Source organism: Hyla sarda, chromosome 3 (genome assembly GCF_029499605.1).
Source record: "Hyla sarda isolate aHylSar1 chromosome 3, aHylSar1.hap1, whole genome shotgun sequence".
In the NCBI taxonomy this organism is placed as follows: Eukaryota; Metazoa; Chordata; class Amphibia; order Anura; family Hylidae; genus Hyla; species Hyla sarda.
This window is the reverse complement of record NC_079191.1, coordinates 151,606,493-151,630,107: the sequence shown is the minus strand read 5'-3', so window position 1 is coordinate 151,630,107 and position 23,615 is coordinate 151,606,493. Positions and strand designations below refer to the sequence as shown.

Genomic DNA, 23,615 nt, shown 5'->3' with positions numbered 1-23,615 from the left:
ACAATTTCTTTTAAAAATAAAAACCCATCCCCAAAGCATAATGCGATTTGGAAAAACTGCCAGTGAGCCTAATAACGCCATGTAGGTCTGATGTCCAATATTTTCCTATTGACTCCCAGCTAATATCTGACCACAGCGTTTTACCACATGCGGCAAATGTGGCTTTTTTGTTTTGTTTTTTCTTTTTACATCTTGTCTGTTTTGCCATTTTTTTTCTCTGTGCCATATCTATCATTTCCTATACTGGCTGTCACACATATACTGGCTGTCACACATATACTGGCTGTCACACATATACTGGCTGTCACACATATACTGCCTCTCACACATATACTGGCTCTCACACATATACTGGCTCTCACACATATACTGCCTCTCACACATATACTGGCTGTCACACATATACTGGCTGTCACACATATACTGGCTCTCACACATATACTGGCTGTCACACATATACTGCCTCTCACACATATACTGGCTCTCACACATATACTGGCTCTCACACATATACTGGCTCTCACACATATACTGGCTCTCACACATATACTGCCTCTCACACATATACTGGCTCTCACACATATACTGGCTGTCACACATATACTGGCTCTCACACATATACTGGCTGTCACACATATACTGCCTCTCACACATATACTGCCTCTCACACATATACTGCCTCTCACACATATACTGCCTCTCACACATATACTGGCTGTCACACATATACTGCCTCTCACACATATACTGGCTCTCACACATATACTGCCTCTCACACATATACTGCCTCTCACACATATATATACTGGCTGTCACACATATACTGCCTCTCACACATATACTGCCTCTCACACATATACTGCCTCTCACACATATACTGGCTGTCACACATATACTGCCTCTCACACATATACTGGCTGTCACACATATACTGCCTCTCACACATATACTGGCTGTCACACATATACTGCCTCTCACACATATACTGCCTCTCACACATATACTGCCTCTCACACATATACTGGCTCTCACACATATACTGGCTCTCACACATATACTGCCTCTCACACATATACTGGCTGTCACACATATACTGCCTCTCACACATATATTGCCTCTCACACATATACTGGCTGTCACACATATACTGCCTCTCACACACATATACTGCCTCTCACACATATACTGCCTCTCACACATATACTGGCTGTCACACATATACTGCCTCTCACACACATATACTGCCTCTCACACATATACTGCCTCTCACACATATACTGGCTCTCACACATATACTGGCTGTCACACATATACTGCCTCTCACACATATACTGCCTCTCACACATATACTGCCTCTCACACATATACTGGCTGTCACACATATACTGCCTCTCACACATATACTGCCTCTCACACATATACTGGCTGTCACACATATACTGCCTCTCACACATATACTGCCTCTCACACATATACTGCCTCTCACACATATACTGGCTCTCACACATATACTGGCTCTCACACATATACTGGCTGTCACACATATACTGCCTCTCACACATATACTGCCTCTCACACATATACTGGCTGTCACACATATACTGCCTCTCACACATATACTGGCTGTCACACATATACTGCCTCTCACACATATACTGGCTGTCACACATATACTGCCTCTCACACATATACTGCCTCTCACACATATACTGCCTCTCACACATATACTGCCTCTCACACATATACTGCCTCTCACACATATACTGCCTCTCACACATATACTGGCTCTCACACATATACTGGCTCTCACACATATACTGGCTGTCACACATATACTGCCTCTCACACATATACTGCCTCTCACACATATACTGGCTGTCACACATATACTGCCTCTCACACATATACTGCCTCTCACACATATACTGCCTCTCACACATATATATACTGGCTGTCACACATATACTGCCTCTCACACATATACTGGCTGTCACACATATATATACTGGCTGTCACACATATACTGCCTCTCACACATATACCGCCTCTCACACATATATATACTGGCTGTCACACATATACTGCCTCTCACACATATACTGGCTGTCACACATATATATACTGGCTGTCACACATATATATACTGGCTGTCACACATTTACTGGCTGTCACACATATACTGTCTGTCACACATATATATACTGGCTGTCACACATATACTGGCTGTCGCACATATATATACTGGCTGTCACACACATATATATACTGGCTCTCACACATATACTGCCTCTCACACATATACTGGCTGTCACACATATACTGTCTGTCACACATATACTGGCTCTCACACATATACTGGCTCTCACACATATACTGTCTGTCACACATATACTGGCTCTCACACATATACTGGCTCTCACACATATACTGTCTGTCACACATATACTGTCTGTCACACATATACTGGCTCTCACACATATACTGGCTCTCACACATATACTGTCTGTCACACATATACTGGCTCTCACACATATACTGGCTCTCACACATATACTGGCTGTCACACATATACTGGCTGTCACACATATACTGTCTGTCACACATATACTGGCTCTCACACATATACTGCCTCTCACACATATACTGGCTCTCACACATATACTGGCTGTCACACATATACTGCCTCTCACACATATACTGGCTGTCACACATATACTGCCTCTCACACATATACTGGCTGTCACACATATACTGCCTCTCACACATATACTGCCTCTCACACATATATATACTGGCTGTCACACATATACTGCCTCTCACACATATACTGGCTCTCACACATATACTGGCTCTCACACATATACTGGCTCTCACACATATACTGGCTGTCACACATATACTGGCTCTCACACATATACTGGCTGTCACACATATACTGCCTCTCACACATATACTGCCTCTCACACATATACTGCCTCTCACACATATACTGGCTGTCACACATATACTGCCTCTCACACATATACTGGCTCTCACACATATACTGCCTCTCACACATATACTGCCTCTCACACATATATATACTGGCTGTCACACATATACTGCCTCTCACACATATACTGCCTCTCACACATATACTGCCTCTCACACATATACTGGCTGTCACACATATACTGCCTCTCACACATATACTGGCTGTCACACATATACTGCCTCTCACACATATACTGGCTGTCACACATATACTGCCTCTCACACATATACTGCCTCTCACACATATACTGCCTCTCACACATATACTGGCTCTCACACATATACTGGCTCTCACACATATACTGCCTCTCACACATATACTGGCTGTCACACATATACTGCCTCTCACACATATATTGCCTCTCACACATATACTGGCTGTCACACATATACTGCCTCTCACACACATATACTGCCTCTCACACATATACTGCCTCTCACACATATACTGGCTGTCACACATATACTGCCTCTCACACACATATACTGCCTCTCACACATATACTGCCTCTCACACATATACTGGCTCTCACACATATACTGGCTGTCACACATATACTGCCTCTCACACATATACTGCCTCTCACACATATACTGCCTCTCACACATATACTGGCTGTCACACATATACTGCCTCTCACACATATACTGCCTCTCACACATATACTGGCTGTCACACATATACTGCCTCTCACACATATACTGCCTCTCACACATATACTGCCTCTCACACATATACTGGCTCTCACACATATACTGGCTCTCACACATATACTGGCTGTCACACATATACTGCCTCTCACACATATACTGCCTCTCACACATATACTGGCTGTCACACATATACTGCCTCTCACACATATACTGGCTGTCACACATATACTGCCTCTCACACATATACTGGCTGTCACACATATACTGCCTCTCACACATATACTGCCTCTCACACATATACTGCCTCTCACACATATACTGCCTCTCACACATATACTGCCTCTCACACATATACTGCCTCTCACACATATACTGGCTCTCACACATATACTGGCTCTCACACATATACTGGCTGTCACACATATACTGCCTCTCACACATATACTGCCTCTCACACATATACTGGCTGTCACACATATACTGCCTCTCACACATATACTGCCTCTCACACATATACTGCCTCTCACACATATATATACTGGCTGTCACACATATACTGCCTCTCACACATATACTGGCTGTCACACATATATATACTGGCTGTCACACATATACTGCCTCTCACACATATACCGCCTCTCACACATATATATACTGGCTGTCACACATATACTGCCTCTCACACATATACTGGCTGTCACACATATATATACTGGCTGTCACACATATATATACTGGCTGTCACACATTTACTGGCTGTCACACATATACTGTCTGTCACACATATATATACTGGCTGTCACACATATACTGGCTGTCGCACATATATATACTGGCTGTCACACACATATATATACTGGCTCTCACACATATACTGCCTCTCACACATATACTGGCTGTCACACATATACTGTCTGTCACACATATACTGGCTCTCACACATATACTGGCTCTCACACATATACTGTCTGTCACACATATACTGGCTCTCACACATATACTGGCTCTCACACATATACTGTCTGTCACACATATACTGTCTGTCACACATATACTGGCTCTCACACATATACTGGCTGTCACACATATACTGCCTCTCACACATATACTGCCTCTCACACATATACTGCCTCTCACACATATACTGCCTCTCACACATATATATACTGGCTGTCACACATATACTGCCTCTCACACATATACTGCCTCTCACACATATACTGCCTCTCACACATATACTGGCTGTCACACATATACTGCCTCTCACACATATACTGGCTGTCACACATATACTGCCTCTCACACATATACTGGCTGTCACACATATACTGCCTCTCACACATATACTGCCTCTCACACATATACTGCCTCTCACACATATACTGGCTCTCACACATATACTGGCTCTCACACATATACTGCCTCTCACACATATACTGGCTGTCACACATATACTGCCTCTCACACATATATTGCCTCTCACACATATACTGGCTGTCACACATATACTGCCTCTCACACACATATACTGCCTCTCACACATATACTGCCTCTCACACATATACTGGCTGTCACACATATACTGCCTCTCACACACATATACTGCCTCTCACACATATACTGCCTCTCACACATATACTGGCTCTCACACATATACTGGCTGTCACACATATACTGCCTCTCACACATATACTGCCTCTCACACATATACTGCCTCTCACACATATACTGGCTGTCACACATATACTGCCTCTCACACATATACTGCCTCTCACACATATACTGGCTGTCACACATATACTGCCTCTCACACATATACTGCCTCTCACACATATACTGCCTCTCACACATATACTGGCTCTCACACATATACTGGCTCTCACACATATACTGGCTGTCACACATATACTGCCTCTCACACATATACTGCCTCTCACACATATACTGGCTGTCACACATATACTGCCTCTCACACATATACTGGCTGTCACACATATACTGCCTCTCACACATATACTGGCTGTCACACATATACTGCCTCTCACACATATACTGCCTCTCACACATATACTGCCTCTCACACATATACTGCCTCTCACACATATACTGCCTCTCACACATATACTGCCTCTCACACATATACTGGCTCTCACACATATACTGGCTCTCACACATATACTGGCTGTCACACATATACTGCCTCTCACACATATACTGCCTCTCACACATATACTGGCTGTCACACATATACTGCCTCTCACACATATACTGCCTCTCACACATATACTGCCTCTCACACATATATATACTGGCTGTCACACATATACTGCCTCTCACACATATACTGGCTGTCACACATATATATACTGGCTGTCACACATATACTGCCTCTCACACATATACCGCCTCTCACACATATATATACTGGCTGTCACACATATACTGCCTCTCACACATATACTGGCTGTCACACATATATATACTGGCTGTCACACATATATATACTGGCTGTCACACATTTACTGGCTGTCACACATATACTGTCTGTCACACATATATATACTGGCTGTCACACATATACTGGCTGTCGCACATATATATACTGGCTGTCACACACATATATATACTGGCTCTCACACATATACTGCCTCTCACACATATACTGGCTGTCACACATATACTGTCTGTCACACATATACTGGCTCTCACACATATACTGGCTCTCACACATATACTGTCTGTCACACATATACTGGCTCTCACACATATACTGGCTCTCACACATATACTGTCTGTCACACATATACTGTCTGTCACACATATACTGGCTCTCACACATATACTGGCTCTCACACATATACTGTCTGTCACACATATACTGGCTCTCACACATATACTGGCTCTCACACATATACTGGCTGTCACACATATACTGTCTGTCACACATATACTGGCTCTCACACATATACTGCCTCTCACACATATACTGGCTCTCACACATATACTGGCTGTCACACATATACTGCCTCTCACACATATACTGGCTGTCACACATATACTGCCTCTCACACATATACTGGCTGTCACACATATACTGCCTCTCACACATATACTGCCTCTCACACATATATATACTGGCTGTCACACATATACTGCCTCTCACACATATACTGCCTCTCACACATATACTGGCTGTCACACATATACTGGCTGTCACACATATACTGGCTCTCACACATATACTGGCTCTCACACATATACTGTCTGTCACACATATACTGTCTGTCACACATATACTGGCTCTCACACATATACTGCCTCTCACACATATACTGGCTCTCACACATATACTGGCTGTCACACATATATATACTGGCTGTCACACATTTACTGGCTGTCACACATATACTGCCTCTCACACATATACTGCCTCTCACACATATACTGGCTGTCACTCATATATATACTGGCTGTCACACATATATATATATACTGGCTGTCACATATATACTGGCTCTCACACACACATATACTGTCTGTCACACAGGCTGCTGTTGAGGGGAATATTTATTGACCAGCACTGCAGGAAAAGTATTTTCTTGTTTCCTGTTGGTGACATTTGTATTTCACTGTTGGCAGGGCAATATGATTACAAAAAGGAAGCAAGCCTTCAGTGCTGTCATTTCCCCTCCCCTTTGCGTTACTTGGTCGCGTCCGTGCTCTCGCTGCGGGTCGTACTATTCCTTTTCTAGGGGGTGATGAAAAGCCTGGCTCTTGCGTCGTGTGTCTAGGCGCGGTATCGGAGCGCTACGGCTGAGGGACAGTGAGCAGCGGGTTTTGGGTGACAGGACGGGGATGTAGCGGAGCCGAGCATACTGCTGGCTGATAGGATTCGTGCCGGTGCAGTGAGTGACACCCCCCCTCTCCGGTGTGTGTGCTCCAGGCCTGGGTGTGGCGGATCTCGGGGCCGTGTGATACAGGCTGCAGGAGGCCGCTCCTTCTAACGGGATCCCGGGCACAAGAGGCGGCGGGAGCCAGGATCACCGAGGGGAGGCCGCGGGCCAGCAGCGGGTCATGTGAGTAGCGGATGCCTGATTCTCCGGCTGTGATCCGGTCCTCGCCCGCCTGCCGCGCCTCACACCCCGGCCATCATCTTCCTTCTTTCTACTGAGCCCTCCTCCTCCATCTGTGTGCTGTCACCATGTTCTCCCGCTACCGTCATGTCCTCCTTGTCTGCCATCATCATCATCCTCCCCATCACCATTCTTACCCTCCCCATTATGTGACTTCCTCATTCTTGTCCCTTCCATCTTCTTTCCTCCCTCACCATTCATTACAATACACATCCCCCACCAAATCCTGGTGCCGCAGCTGTGCCCCCTATGGTCCTCTCATTGGGGGTCACTGATGGCGGGGGGCAGGGCTGTGGATCTGTTATTACAGTCTATGTGTTATTATTTTCTAGAACAGTATGTTCAGATGGCCAAAGCTGGCGCCCGCGATGGGTATGGTCACACGTAACTTTTCTGCTGCAACCTATTCTGTTTGCGGATTTTCTGCTTGTGGAATTCTGCAGCAGATAAGTTACGTGTGACCTTACCCTAAAGGGGCATTTCTGTGTGCCAACATTTTTATTATTATTGCTAGGGCTGGCAAGAAAAGAGGGAAAGAAGTGAGGCCCCATTCACACTGCATAATTACTCCGTTTTCGAAGTTCCGTCAGAAAATCAGCAGTTACAAAATCCTATACGGACGATAGAAAATCCCATTATAGTCTCTGGGATTTTTCTAATAGCCGTTTTTAACCTGTTATAGCCCATTATTAATAACGGCTGTTATTTTGTGATGGAAGATGGTAACGGGAGAAATAGTTTGTGCACTATTTCTCCCGTTACTATCTTCTGTCACAAAATAACGGGCTATAACGGGTTAATACGGCTATTAGAAAAATCACAAACTATAATGGGATTTTCTAACGTCCGTATAGGATTTTGTAACTGCCGTTTTACTGCCGATTTTCTGACTGAACTTCAAAAACGGAGTAATTATGTAGTGTGAAAGGGGCCTGATACTTACACAGCCTGGTCCTCTGCAGATCCCACTGCAACTCCTTCCGGTCCCCTGATGCTACTTACTTTTACCTGATTGTAAGGGATGTAGAAGCAGGACCTTCACACTCAGCCAATCACTGGCCACGGTGGTGTCTTATCTCAGTGACTGGCTGAGTAGGGAGGTCCTGCTTCTATATCTAACGGTAAATGGAAGAAATCCCGGCGCACACGGATAGATGCAAATCACCTCAGGTGATTTGCATCTATCCGTGTGTGCTGGGATTTCTTCCATTTACCGTATGCTGACCAGTCCATGGGCACCACGCTACATCTACGAGTGCCGACTCCTTCTGCTTCTATATCTTGCCTGGAAAAGAGGAGCAGCTGGGGATCAAGGTAAGTATAGGGTTTTTTCTTTTTCTCAGCAGCCCCAGCATTATTTTAAAAATTGTGGCACACCAGAATATGTTTGCGGCTCTGCCCAGTGTTGCCGCTCTGCCATATTCATGTAAAGGGGACGGAGCTGTAGTAAGTTGTAATATTGAGCACGGTCACATCTTAAAGGGTACCTCTCATCAAATAAACCTTTGATATATTTTAGATTAATGAATGTTGAATAACTTTGCAATAGCATGTTAATGAAAAATATGCTTCTTTCTATTGTATTTTTCCCGATCAGTCCTGTCAGCAAGCATTTCTGACTCATGCTGGAGTCCTAAACACTCAGAGCTGCCAGCCTGCTTTGTTCACAGTCAAACAGGCTGTGAACAAAGCAGGCTGGCAGCTCTGAGTGTTCTCCTTTGTGAACAAAGCAGACTGGCAGCTCGTAGTGTTTAGGACTCCAGCATGAGTCTGAAATGCTTGCTGCCAGGACTGGTAGGGAGACCTCTAGTGGTCATTTCTTCAAAGTGGAAAATTAAATAGAAAGAAGCATATTTTTTAATAACATGCAATTGTAAAGTTATTCTGCATACATTAATCTATAATATATCAAAAGTTTTTTTGATGAGAGGTACCCTTTAAAGTATTGCGTCCCCAAGAAGAGAAATTGGAGTTGGGGGGTGGGGTTGGGTTCCTGGGATTTGGACCCACTGATGTAATCTTAATAAACAGTATGAAGGACCAAATAACTGCATTCTTAACGCTGCCAAGTGCATCTTTAACATTACAGTCAATGGCGTTTGTTAAAATCCATAATACTGTGTGCAAAATATATTGCATTTAATTTGCCATGGGAAATACAGTTTGCAATGTGATATTGAGTTCTTCTACAAGGGATTGTTCCTCTTATTTGCTCCACGGTCAGTCTTGTAATCCCGGGGACTGTTTGAGTATTGTTAGTCTGAAGGCATCGTCAGGTATGGAAGACATTCAGTCTGGTTGACAGTGGTTTGTACTTTAGACCGGTCATCATCTTCACTAACATACTTATATACTTAATCCTCCTCGTTCAGCCCAAACGGCACTGACCTGTTAAAGAGTACTTGTCACCAAATAAACTTTTCTAAACTACCTCAGGCTATGTTCCCTGACTACTCCTAACACTCCTCCCATCCTTAAAAAAAATGTTTAAGCTTTAAAAAGCTGTGTATCTTACCTTATTTTTGCTCACATAGTGCAATCTCCCAACAGGAGAGAATGGGCATTCCCCAGCAGGCATGACATCACTGAAGCCTGCTGGGGGACCACTTCTGCCCCCACATCTTTGCACTTCTGTGATAAATAGAAGACCTCAAGCTCTGTGCAGCTTTCAGTGAGGCTCTGTGCAGCTTTCAGTGAGGCTCTGCAGCTTTCAGTGAGGCTCTGTGCAGCTTTCAGTGAGGCTCTGTGCAGCTTTCAGTGAGGCTCTGTGCAGCTGTCAGTCAAGCTCAGTGCAGAGAAACACTTCCTGAGTTTGATCTCCTGCCAGGCCAGGAGAAGACCAAACTCGCTGTCTTAATTGCAGTAGGGACCAGAACAGCGCCACCTAGTGGCCGTTTTTTTTCTATTACATTTTAAACCTATTTCTGTTGATGATAAAAGCAAGTGAATGGGAAAGTGTCTGCTAATTTCACAAGGAACAATATATTCAAAGTTTTATTGCGTGACAGGTACTCTTTAAGGCAAAAAGGACTCTAAGATCTCTGAAGCTAGGTGAGTATATCTCTCTTTGTCATGGACAGAGGTGTCGGCTAGAGATGAGCAAAGTTACAGTTAGTTCAGCTTTCAGGTGCTTCGGTGGGCTGGAAAAGGTGGATACAGTCCTATGAGAGAGTCCCCAGCCCACCGGAGCACCTGAAAGCTGAGCTCATTTATGCAGGATAAAGTCAGCAACCGCCGAGCCGCGAGGTTTATGACAAATCTAATCACTGTAACTTCACTCATCTCTAGTGTCAGCTGAGAGCTGTATACGGAAAAATGAGAAAGTTATAGGTGGTCAAAATAGGGCAATTTCAAACAAACTAATTTTGTTAAAATGGTTTGAGATTTTATTTTTTTTTTTAAGTGGTACAATTATAGAAAAGCATGTAACATGGGTATCAGATTGAACCACAGAATAAAGAAAACATGTCATTTTTACCGGAAAGTGTACAGCGTGAAAACAAAACCTTCCAACATTTGCTAAATTGCTGTTTTCTTTTCAATTTTCCCATATAAATAATATTTGTTTGGTTGCGCAGTACATTTTATGGTAAAATAAGTGATGAAATTCCAAAGATCAATTGGTGACGCAAAAAACAAGCCCTCATATGGGTCTGTGGATGGAAATATAAGAGAGTTATGATTTTTAGAAGGCGAGGAGGAAAAAACGAAAATGCTAAAATAAAATGCTAAAATAATCTGGTCCTTAAGCCAAAATGGGCCTGGTCCTTAAGGGGTTAAAGGCAGTAAAGGATGGCAATGGCAGCATTTGTTTTACTTTATTAGCTTCTTTATGGTCAGGCCACTAAAATCCCCTGCTGAGCATCACTAATACCTACGTCCAGCCATATACCAGGGAAGGAGCATGCCTGTGAGGAGCCTTTTGCAAATAATCTGAAATTAGGATTATTATTATGACACAAATGGCTGACATATAATACTACATTTCCCCTTAATGTGATGATCCCTATATTCCAGTGCAAGAATGTATTAGCTCCTCATAAGAATACAGTGGTCCCTCAACATACGATGGTAATCCGTTCCAAATGGACCATCGTTTGTTGAAACAATCGTATGTTGAGGGATCCGTGCAATGTAAAGTATAGGACAGTGGTCTACAACCTGCGGACCTCCAGATGTTGCAAAACTACAACACCCAGCATGCCCGGACAGCCAACGGCCAACATGTTGGGAGTTTTGCAACATCTGGAGGTCCGCAGGTTGAAGACCACTGGTATAGGAAGTTGTACTCACCTGTCCCCGCCACTCCGGACCCGTCACCGCTGCCCTGGATGTCGCCGTCCATCGCTGTCGCCGTGTCCCCGATGCTCTGGTAAGGCCCCGGCATCTTCGCTCTGCGTCGCCGTCATCACGTCGTTACGCACGCCGCTCCTATTGGATGACGGGACGGCGTGCGCAGCGACGTGATGATGGCGATGGAGAGCGCTGACGATGCAGGGGATCCTGAAGATGACGCCCCGGAGCCCCGAGGACAGGTAAGTGATCGTCAGCGGACCACATGGGGCATCGTAAACGGCTATCCGGTGGCAGCTGAAGCAGTCTATGCTGACGGATAGCCGTTTATGTGATTGCCCCGACATACAAAAGCATCGTATGTTGATGCTGCCTTCAACATGTGATGGCCTCTGAGAGGCCATCGCATGTTGAAATTATCGTATGTCGGGGCCATCGTAGGTCGGGGGGTTCACTGTATTTGTAAAGACAAATGTCCGTCTGTTAATATCAGTTTCCTGGTGGTAATAGGTTTACTATATGGTGTATATTGAATTTATAGACCAGAAAAGTAAATTGGGGATAATGGTGGCGAAAATGATTATGCTTTTTGCCTGATTTTACGCTTTTTGCGCCAGTGTTAAGAGGTTGAGTCTACATTGAGCCCAAACCTTTCAGTGCCCTATTTAGATGGCATAATACGAATCATTTTCTTATAACTAGTGCCGGGCTCACAATGCTCTCGTCTCCTAGGACCACCACACAAAGTGCCAAAGAAGCTAAGTGACATCCAGACAGTCTGGGGCCATTTACAGTATCTCACGTAAGTGAACCCACCCCTCAAACCTTTGTAAATATTTTATTATCTGACAACACTGAAGAAATGACACTCGGCTAATGTAAAATAGTGAGTGCACAGTCTATATAACCGTGTTTAATGTTGTGTCCTCTCAAAATAACTCCACACACCGCCAATAAAGGGGCACTCCAATGGAAAACTTTTTTTTTTTTTTTTTTAAATGAACTGGTGCCAGAAAGTTAAAAAAATTTGTAAATTACAACTATTAAAAAATCTTTACCCTTCCAGTACTTATTAGCAGCTTTCTGCTCCAGAGGCAATTCTTTGCTTTTTGAAATTCTTTTTTTTTGTCTTGTCCACAGTGCTCTCTGCTGACACCTCTGTCCGTGTCAGGGACTGTCCAGTGCAGCATAGGTTTGCAATGGGGATTTTCTCCAGCTCTGGACAGTTCCTGATAAGGGCAACAGGTGTCAGCAGAGAGCAATGAAAAAAAGAAAATAATTTCTTCTGTAGCATACAGCTGCTAAGAAGTACTGAAAGGGTAAAGATTTTTGAATAGAAGTAATTTACACAACATTAAACACTGTTATCCAGGCTGTGCACTCACTATTTTACATTGTAGCAGAGGGTCATTTCTTCAGTGTTGTCACACGGAAAAATCTATTTACAAACAAATGTGAGGGGTGGACTCGGTTATGTGAGATAATATATCCAAGGGAAAACAGTGATCCCCCCCCCAAATCCTGTTTAGATTGATTGGTTGTCCTCTGGACATGTGATATTAGGATATTGAAAATGTATCTACTGTGGTGTGGTCACTCTGCCTAATGCAGTGGTCTGAAAGTGTGGCCCTCCAGATGTTTCGTAGTGTGAATGGTGCAGCAGAATCTCATTGAGAACAATGGGAGACTGCTTCACCGTATATATTCCAAGCGGAATTCGGCTTCAAAAATCCGTAGAGAGAATGGGGCCTTATATACACTTTGTCTAATGCCGATCTGAACGTTGAAAGAATTTGCTGTTTTTAGTAAACAAAAATTTTATATTTAAATTTTGTATTCGGAAATGAATATTTGGTTAGCCTAAATGCTCTTCTGTTTAGCCGTAAGGCTATGGACATTAGATATTGACAGCCCTGCTTCTTGTATGTAGAGGGTTTTTGGTTAGACTGATTAGAACAGTGGTCTCAAAGTGTGGCCCTCCAGATGTTGCAAAACTTCAACTCCCAGCATGCCCGGACAGCCGTTGGCTGTCCGGGCATGCTGGGAGCTGAAGTTTTGCAATATCTGGAGGGGCCACACTTTGAGACCACTGGCCTAATGTATGGTGGCTTTGTAGAGTTTTAACTGTAAGGGTGCGTTCCCACAGGGTGTATACGCAGCGTATTTGACACTGAGCAAAATTTACGGCAGCAGCGGGAAATACGCTGCGTATTCCTCGCTCACTATACACACAGGGCTTTCCGGCGGCAGCCCTATGTGTGCAGTGAGTTTTGGAGGCGGAGCCGCGCGTCACAGACACGCCGGCACACAGCCCCGCCGCCTGTCCCGAACGACCCCGCCGTTCACACCGCCGTCTGTCCCTTTTTTTTTTATTCCCGTTTCGGTTCTGTTGTTGCAGGCTGTAAACGGATTAAAAGCGTTTTTTTTTTTTTTTTTCTTCCGTCAAGAAAACGGAAGAAAAAACGGATACAGTAAATTTAACATTGAAGTCTATGGAAAACGGATGAGCCTTTAATATAATCCATTTCAATCCATTTTTTGATCCGTCTTTTTTTTTTTTATCAATATTTATTTATTAACTAAACAATAATGTATTCAAACGGATAAACTCCGTTATTGCCGTTTTTTGTTTTTTTTCATTTTTTTTTAAGTCCATTTTTATTTTGGACTGGAGAAGAACGGGACTGGTCTAGACGGCCGTGTGAACGCAACCTAAAGCTGAGACTGATCTGTTGAACCCTAGAAGCTCAGAGTGGTAAATTCCCCTATAAACCTCATACTGACCAACTGACCGTGATGTCGTTTGTTTTGTTTGCTCTGTATTTACGTGCATTACATTGACTAGAATATATTAGTATTGGACAAAAAGACACGTACATAGGTTACTCAGTTGTTCCTGTTGAAAAATAAGGGAAAAAAATGTTGTGCAAAGGTAAAAGCTTAGTTCTCTAATGATTGGGCTGTGTATGCAATGTGTAGTATCCATTGAGCAATTGTAATGAAGGTTAAATATATCCAAAGGCCCCGTTCACCTAATATATTGTGCTCTTGGCCTTAGATGCTTGTACTGCTGTGTATATATATATTTTTATTTTTTTACCATCGACTTCAATGGACTTCTGCTCACGTATTCCACGAAGAATGAACATGTTCTTCTAGCTGAAAGGAATTCTGCGGTGGAATTCCGTGAGCAGAATTTACGCAGTGTTAACAGTGCAGAGCAAAATACAGTGATCCCATAACATACGATGGTCATTCATTCCAAAATGAACCATCGTTAGTTGAAACCATCGTATGTTGAGGGATCCGTGCAATGTAAAGTATAGGAAGTTATACTCACCTGTTCCCGCCGCTTCGGGCCATCACCGCTGCCCTGGATGTCGTCCTCCATCGCTGTCACTGTGTCCCCGCCGCTCCAGAACGTCTTTGCTGCCTGGGTGCGCGGCGAGGTGATGACGACGAAGGAGAGCGATGCAGGGGATCCTGAAGAGGACGGTCCGGAGCGCCGGGGACAGGTGTGTGATCATCACCGCAGCACATGGGGCACCTTAAACGGCTATCCGGTGGCAGCTGAAGCAGTCTGACCTGCCGGATAACAGTTTATGACATACAAAAGCCTCGTATGTTGATGCTGCCTTCAACATGCGATGGCCTCTGAGAGGCCATCGTATGTTGAAATGATCGTATGTCGGGGCCATCGTAGGTCGGGGGGTCACTGCACATTGAAGTCAATGGCAAAGCAGATGTTAATTATTTCTAAGCGGAGAATTCAAGAGGATGTACTCGAGTCAATTCCTCTTGAATTACTCAGTGTGAACTAGGGCTGCACGATATATCGCAAAAGCAATCGAATCGCGATTTTTGCTTTTTGCGATATGTCAGCTACCAGCTGGTAGTTAGTTTTAAACAGTGGAGGGACAAAAAGAGTTCAGAGCATAGGTATACTCTGCGCCTAAGCAATATAAAATCGGCACGGAGAATTACATAACATAAGCTCTATATACAAGAGAGGAGTAATTATAGCTCCCTAATACCATAACCTCCACTGACAATTTTAACCATTGTGTGAAGGGGTAATATTTTACAAGTTAAGAATAAAGATTGTTTTTAAGGGGGGTTCTAGTGAAGGGTTAATCCCCGCGAGGGGGTAACCCCTCAAAGGTTGTTTAATTTATGATTTGCCCTGTTACCTCCAGGGACATATTTTGTGGATAAAAGATGGGATAGGGGGGCGGATTTGGGAGAAATTTATTTTAGGGCTGCAATGATTATTCGATAAAATTCGATAACTAGATTCAGTGTCTATGAATCCCGTTATCGAATAATCAGCCGATTCGTTGGCGATGGCAGTCATAGAGCTGCTGCGAGCGGGGCGGTCAGACGCTAGGCCGCACTGCCGCAGCCTTTGTTCATCAAGTCCCTGTCCCACCTTCCGCTGGCCCGGTTCTTCACTTTTCATAGGGGCGGCAATCCCGACCACTGAACGCCCCCCCTCGGATGCGCAGTCACAGGCCCGCCCACCGCTTACACTCCCAGCAGCACCCAACCCCACACTGCCAGAGCAGCACCCCCCCCCTTCCCATGCACAGTCCCACAGTGTAAACAAATATTCCCCCAATCATCCCGCCCAACGCCCCCCCCCCCCCCCCCCTTTTCCCGCTGCTGTGTTTCCACACGCAAGGCTTCCTCCAGGCACTCGGGAAGATAGTTCCCTGTAAGTGCATCAGTGGCCCTGTATGTGAGGGGTTGGGGGGGAATTGTGTAAATATGTATACACACCAGTGTATCTGTCGAGCATTATACCCTAGTGTAATCTACAGACACAAGGGTGCAATGCTCTGCACACACTGCTATACACATAGGGGTATATGCCAAGCATTGCACCCTTGTGTCTGTAGTACAGACACTAGGATGCAATGATCTGCACATACTACCATTTGTATAGCAGTGTGTATGTAGTATACACCTGCTGCTATACACATGGGGGTATGTGCAGAGCATTGCATCCTAGTGCCTGTAGTACAGTGTGCAGTGCACACCGCTTTACCCATGGGGGTATGTGCAGAGCATTTGCACCCTAGAATTTGTAGTACTACAGACATGGGTCTGGTGCAATGCTCTGCAGTCTGCACATACCCTCATGTGTATAGCAGTGCTATATAAAAAAAAAAAAGGAAGGTAAAACAAAAAAAATGTAAATGAACTGCTCCACCAATAAAAATTAGCTCCCCCTTTTCCTATTGCTATACAAAAAAGTAAAATAACTTGGCTAGCTGTCTGAACTTTTAAAATATTTGTTAATTATTAACATTTTATTTTAATAGTTCAGACAGTTACCCAATTTACGCTGGTTTATGTACAGGATTATTAATAATGATCCTGTACAGCAACCGGCGTAAACGTAAAAAATTGCTGTTTGGTCACATGACATCCTAGAAACTTTTAATTAGGGATCGACCGATATCGTTTTTTTAGGGCCGATATCGATAATTGGTGGAGGTTAGGGCCGATAGGCGATAACTTATACCGATATTCCGGTATAAGTTATCGGCTATTTATCCCCCCGCGACACCGCTGCGGATCATTGATTTAAAGCGGGCGCTTTAAATCAATGCACTGCAGTGGCTTTTGCGGTGCCATAGGCCGCCACCGCCACCCGCTTCTCTCCCCCTGCCTGTCCGGGGGACCTGAAACCTATCACCGCCACCGGTATGGCACTTTTTTTTTTTTTTTTTTTGTACAGTGAGGCAGATACAACAGTATTATATTTCCCTGGAAAACCCCTTTAATTTTCAGTTTGATCTGTGCAGTTTTTTTTTTTTACTGGGAAGAGGGGGAGGGGCTTAAGGATCTCTTTGCTCTTCTGCAGACAGGATTGCAAATGGATGGGAGAGGTATATGGCTGATCTCCTGGAACATAGAATATTTCTTTGTGTATTTCACTTTATTTTTTTCTTTTAGTATGAGACAAAATGGAATCAATGAATAGGAAGTGATCATGGGAGGAATTGCTGGGATTTTTTTGTGCATGCTCTGTTTTAGTAATCTTTTAAAGGGATTGTCTTAAAACAAGCTGAGTTCTGATAACCTAAAATGTTCAGCAGAAGTCCAGGTTGACCTTACAGTGCCTTGTAAAAAGTATTAACCCCCTGAGTTTGTTCTCTCTTTTGCTGTATTACAACCTGGAATTAAAATGATTTTTGCAGGATTTTTGGAACCTATTTAACTTGCACAGCATGCCGTCCTCTTTAAAGGTGCTGCCTGCTAGGAGTTTGAAAGAGAACGGACTGTCCGCTGCAAACCCCATTGAAGTCATCATGCTGCGAGTTTAAAAGTAAATCCGCTTGTGTGAACGCATCCTTAGGGTACGTTCACACATACAGGATCCTGATGCGCAGGATTTGTAACTGCCGATTAGAAGTTGTGCTCAGTCATTTACATTGAAATCTGCAGCAGAATATCCTGTGCATCAAATCTGCGTACATGTGAACGTACCCTTAGGGTAAGTTCAGACGAGCGGATTTACAGCAATATGCCGCTACGTACTCGCACACATCGCGGCCGATCCCCCTGCTCTATGAGCTAAGCCGAGAGCTGCCGCGATGAGCAAGTATACTGCGCATGCGCACGGCATCTTGCACATCGCAGTGTGTCTGCTTGTAGTGGCGTATTGTCGCTCCGAGCAGGCACATGTGAAGGCAGCATACAGCGGCGGATCCGCAGCAAAATACGCGCTGTAAATTCGCTCGTCTGAACGTACCCTTATGGTGACTTTTCATGTACCGGTTAGGCAATTGCGGATCCACAGCTAAAACTACATGAGAATTGTCTTGTAAACTTCAAATCCGCAACTGTTGATTATACAATTTAAAATCCACAACAGACCTCTGTGTGTGAATACACTGTTATGGTACGTTCACAAGTGCGTATTTTTCTGCTGATTTTACTATCCATTAAGTAGCAGAATCTGCTGCGGAAAATACTCAGCAAAGTAAGCATGTGTGAATGAACCTGCTGCAAGTTTTGTTAACAATAATTTCAATGCATTTTCTCACGCTGTGGACACAAGCGTGTGTATATACCATTAGGTTCACATGTCCATAACTTGCAGTGGGTTTCCCGCTCAGGGAGATTCGCTGTGAGTGTCACTACCATTCACTTAAATTAGTCTCCTGGCAATCTGCAAATCTGCCACTATTGCCGATTTTCTATTGAAGTGAATCCGCTGTGTGTTTATCAACGCGTGAACGCTTAGGCTATGTTCACACTGTGGAATTCCACAATTTGCTTAAATTCCATTCTGCAAAGCTTGCAGCGGGATTCCGGCAGAATTTCCGTGGAATTTCTGTGTTCTCAAAACACAGAATTCTGCAGAAATTCAAAGGCCCATTGACTTCAATGGGATTCTGCAGTGGAATTCCACAGTGAATTTTGGCAGAACTGCGCTCGGAAATTCTGCCGTGTGAACATGGCCTACGGGTACGTTCACATGTGCTTATGTTCTGCTGCAGATTCTGCTACCAATTGAAGTCAATGGGCAGAAAAATCTGCTGAAGCAGAAAATATGCACATGTGAAAGTGCATGTACCCACCCTTAAGGACCCAGACAATTTTCAGTGTAGGACCCGGACATTTTTTGCACATCTGACCACTGTCACTTTAAGCATTAATAATTCTGAGATGCTTTTACCTTTCATTCTGATTCAAAGATTGTTTTTTCGTGACATATTCTACCAAATGTTAGTGGTGACATCATAATGTCTTGGTGAAAAATTCTAAAATTTTATGAAAAAATTGAAAATGTAGCTTATTTTTTTTTTTTTGTTACTTTGAAGCTCTCTGCTTGTAAGGAAAATGAATAAAGTTGACATGTTTTTACTTTTGGAAGACACCAGAGGGCTTCAAGGTTCAGCAGCAATTTTCAAAATTTTCACAAAATTTTCAAAATCGAAATTTTTTTCAGGGACTAGTTCAGTTTTGAAGTGGATTTAAAGGGCATTCATATTAGAAATACCCCATAAATGACACCATTATAAAAACTGCACCCTCCAAAGTATTCAAAGTGACATTCAAAAGGTTTGTTAACCCTTTAGGTGTTTCACAGGAATAGCAGCAAATTGAAGGAGAAAATTCAAAATCTTCATTTTTTACACTGGCATGTTCTTCTAGACCCAGTTTTTGCATTTTTACAAGGGGTAAAAGGAGCGAAATCTTCCTAAAATATGTAACCCAATTTCTCTTGAGTAAGGAAATACCTCATGTGTATGTCTGTGGGTCCACTAGAGGGCTCAGAAGGGAAGAAGCGACAATGGGATTATGGAGAGTGAGTTTTTCTGAAATGGTTTTTGGGGGGCATGTCACATTTAGGAAGCCCCCATGATGCTAGAACAGCAAAAAAAAAAAAAAAAACACATGGCACCCCACTTAACACCCCACAGGTGTTTGACGACTTTTCGTTAAAATTTGGATGTGTAAATGATTTTTTTTTTTTCACTAAAATGCTAGTTTCCCCCAAATTTTAAATTTTTTACAAGGGGTAATAGAAGAAAATGCCCCCCAAAATTTGGAATCCGATCTCTTCTGAGTATGGAAATACCCCATGTGTGGACGTCAAGTGCTCTGCTGGCACATTACACTACTCAGAAGAGGAGGAGTCACATTTGGCTTTTGGAAAGTGAATTTTGCTTAAATGGTTTTTGGGGGGCATGTTGCATTTAGGAAGCCCCTATGCTGCGTGAACAGCAAAAAAACAAAAACAAAACACATGGCATACTATTTTGGAAACTACACCCCTCAAGGAAAGTAACAAAGGGTACAGTGAGCCTTAACACCCCACAGGTGTTTGACGACTTTTTGTTAAAGTTGGATGTGTAAATGAAAAACAAAAAAATTTTCACTAAAATGCTGTTTTTTCCTCAAATTTAACATTTTTACAAGGGGTGAAAATGGGGGAGAAAATGACCCCCAAAATTTGTAACCCAATTTCTTCTGAGTATGAAAATGCGCCATGTGTGGACGTCAAGTGCTCTGCTGGCGCATTACAATGCTCAGAAGAGAAGGAGCGCCATTAAGCTTTTGGGGAAAAAAATTGTTTGGAATGGAAGTCGGGAGCCATGTGCGTTTACAAAGCCCCCCGTGGTGCCAGAACAGTGGACCCCCCCAAGTGTGACCCTATTTTGGAAACTACACCCCTCACAGAATTTAATAAGGGGTGCAGTGAGTATTTACACCCCACTGGCGTTTGACAGATCTTTTCAACAGTGGGCTGTGCAAATGAAAAATTTTATTTTACATTTTCACGGACCACTGTTCCAAAAATCTGTCAGAAACCTGTGGGGCATAAGTGCTCACTGCACCCCTTATTACATTACATGAGGGGTGTAGTTTCCAAAATGGGGTCACGTGTGTGTGTGTGTGTGTGTGTGTGGGGGGGGGGGGGGGAATCCATTGTTCTGGCACTATGGGGGCTTTGTAAACACGTGGCCTTCAATTCCGGACAAATTTTCTCTTCAAAAGCCCAATGGCGCTCCTTCTCTTCTGAGCATTGTAGTTCACCCGCAGAGCACTTTACATCCACACATGGGGTATGTTCTTACTCAGAAGAAATAGTTTACAAATTTTGGGGGGCTTTTTTTTTCCTATTTTCCCTTGTGAAAATGAAAAATTAGGGTAACGCCAGCATTTTAGTGAAAAATGTTTTTTTTTTTTTTTTTCATTTTTCCATCCAAATTTGAAGAATTTTCATTAAACACCTGTGGGGTGTTAAGGATCACTATACCCCTTGTTATGTTCCATGAGCGGTGTAGTTTCCAAAATGGGGTCACATGTGGGTATTTCTTTTTTTGCATTTATGTCAGAACCGCTGTAAAATCGGCCACCCCTGTGCAAATCACCAATTTAGGCCTCAAATGTACATAGTGCACTTTCACTCCTGAGCCTTGTTGTGCGCCCGCAGAGCATTTCACGCCCACATATGGGGTATTTCCGTACTCAGGAGAAATTGCGTTGAAATTTTGGGGGTCTTTTTTTCCTTTTAACGCTTGTGAAAATAAAAAGTATGGAGCAACACCAGCATGATGTATTTTTTACACTAACAAGCCCCCAACTTTTCCTTTTCATAAGGGGTAAAAGGAGAAAAAGCCCCCCCAAATCTTGTAGTGCAATTTCTCCTGAGTACGGAAATACCCCATATGTGGCCACTAAACTGTTTCCTTGAAATACGACAGGGCTCCAAAGTGAGAGAGCGCCATGCGCATTTAAGGACTAAATTAGGGATTGCATAGGGGTGGACATAGGGGTATTCTACGCCAGTGATTCCCAAACAGGGTGCCTCAAGCTGTTGCTAAACTACCAGCATGCTTGGAAAGTTGGTGGCTGTCTGGAAATGCTGGGAGTTGTTGTTTTGCAACAGCTGGAGGCTCCGTTTTGGAAACACTGCCATACAACACGTTTTTCATTTTTATTGGGGGGGGGGAGACAGTGTAAGGGGGTGTATATGTGTTTTACCCTTTATTATGTGTTAGTGTAGTGTAGTGTTTTTAAGCTACATTCGCACTGGCGGGTTACGGTGAGTTTTTATTTTATTTTTTTACATCATCTGGTGCCAGAAAGTTAAATAGATTTGTAAATTACTTCTATTAAAAAAATCTTAATCCTTCCAGTACTTATTAGCTGCTGAATACTACAGAGGAAATTATCTTCTTTTTTAAACACAGAGCTGTCTGCTGACATCATGAGCACAGTGCTCTCTGCTGACATCTCTGTTTATTTTAGTGAAGGGTTATGTTAACGCTACAGTATACATAGTCATTTTGGACAATTTTATGCTTCCAACTTTGTTGGAAAGGTTTGGGCAAGGCCCTTTTCTGTTCCTCTGACTGTGATCCAGTGCACAAAGAAAAGTCCATGAAGACAGGGTGTGAGGATAATGGGGTGGAAGAGGACTGCAGCGACTCTGACTTCAACCCCATCAAACACCAATGGGATGAAGTAGAATGCACATTGTGAGCCAGACCTTCCCATCCAACATTAGTGACCAGTCATACAATTCCCACTGGCACACACCAAAGTCATGTAGAAAACCTTCATAGAATAGAGGAGACTAACTGTTTCGGGGGGTAAACAGGTCTGAAAAATGGATGATTGGTCCATTCAGCATTTATCCATACTGTTTAGAGGGTGAGAATCATTGTGTACGTGGCACCTGGCATTGTTCGGTCTTCTTAGGCTGGGTTCACACTACGTTTTCTCCCATACGGGAGTGCATACGGCAGGGGGGAGCTAAAACCTCGCGCTCCCGTATGCCTTCGTATGCGCTCCCGTATGTCATTCATTTCAATGAGCCGGCCGGAGTGAAACGTTCGGTCCGGTCGGCTCATTTTTGCGCCGTATGCGCTTTTACGACCAGACCTCAAACCGTGGTTGACCACAGTTTTAGGTCCGGTTGTAAAAGCGCATACGGCGCAAAAATGAGCCGACCGAACGTTTCACTCCGGCCGGCTC

The 23,615-nt window shown here is 43.6% G+C and overlaps 1 protein-coding gene across 4 annotated transcripts in view; it reads left to right on the top strand.

Annotated features, from left to right (window-relative positions):
* Nucleotides 1-23,615, top strand: part of GNB4 (G protein subunit beta 4) — a 140,100-nt gene that overhangs the window by 83,281 nt on the left and 33,204 nt on the right. For 2 of the 4 annotated variants that reach the window (XR_008891151.1, XM_056565239.1), the window contains exon 1: nucleotides 7,243-7,763. The exons of the other annotated variants lie outside the window; for them this stretch is intronic. The gene's annotated coding sequence lies outside the window, so the exon portion shown is untranslated. Of the gene's footprint in view, nucleotides 1-7,242; nucleotides 7,764-23,615 lie in introns of those variants that run through there. 4 annotated transcript variants of the gene reach the window in all.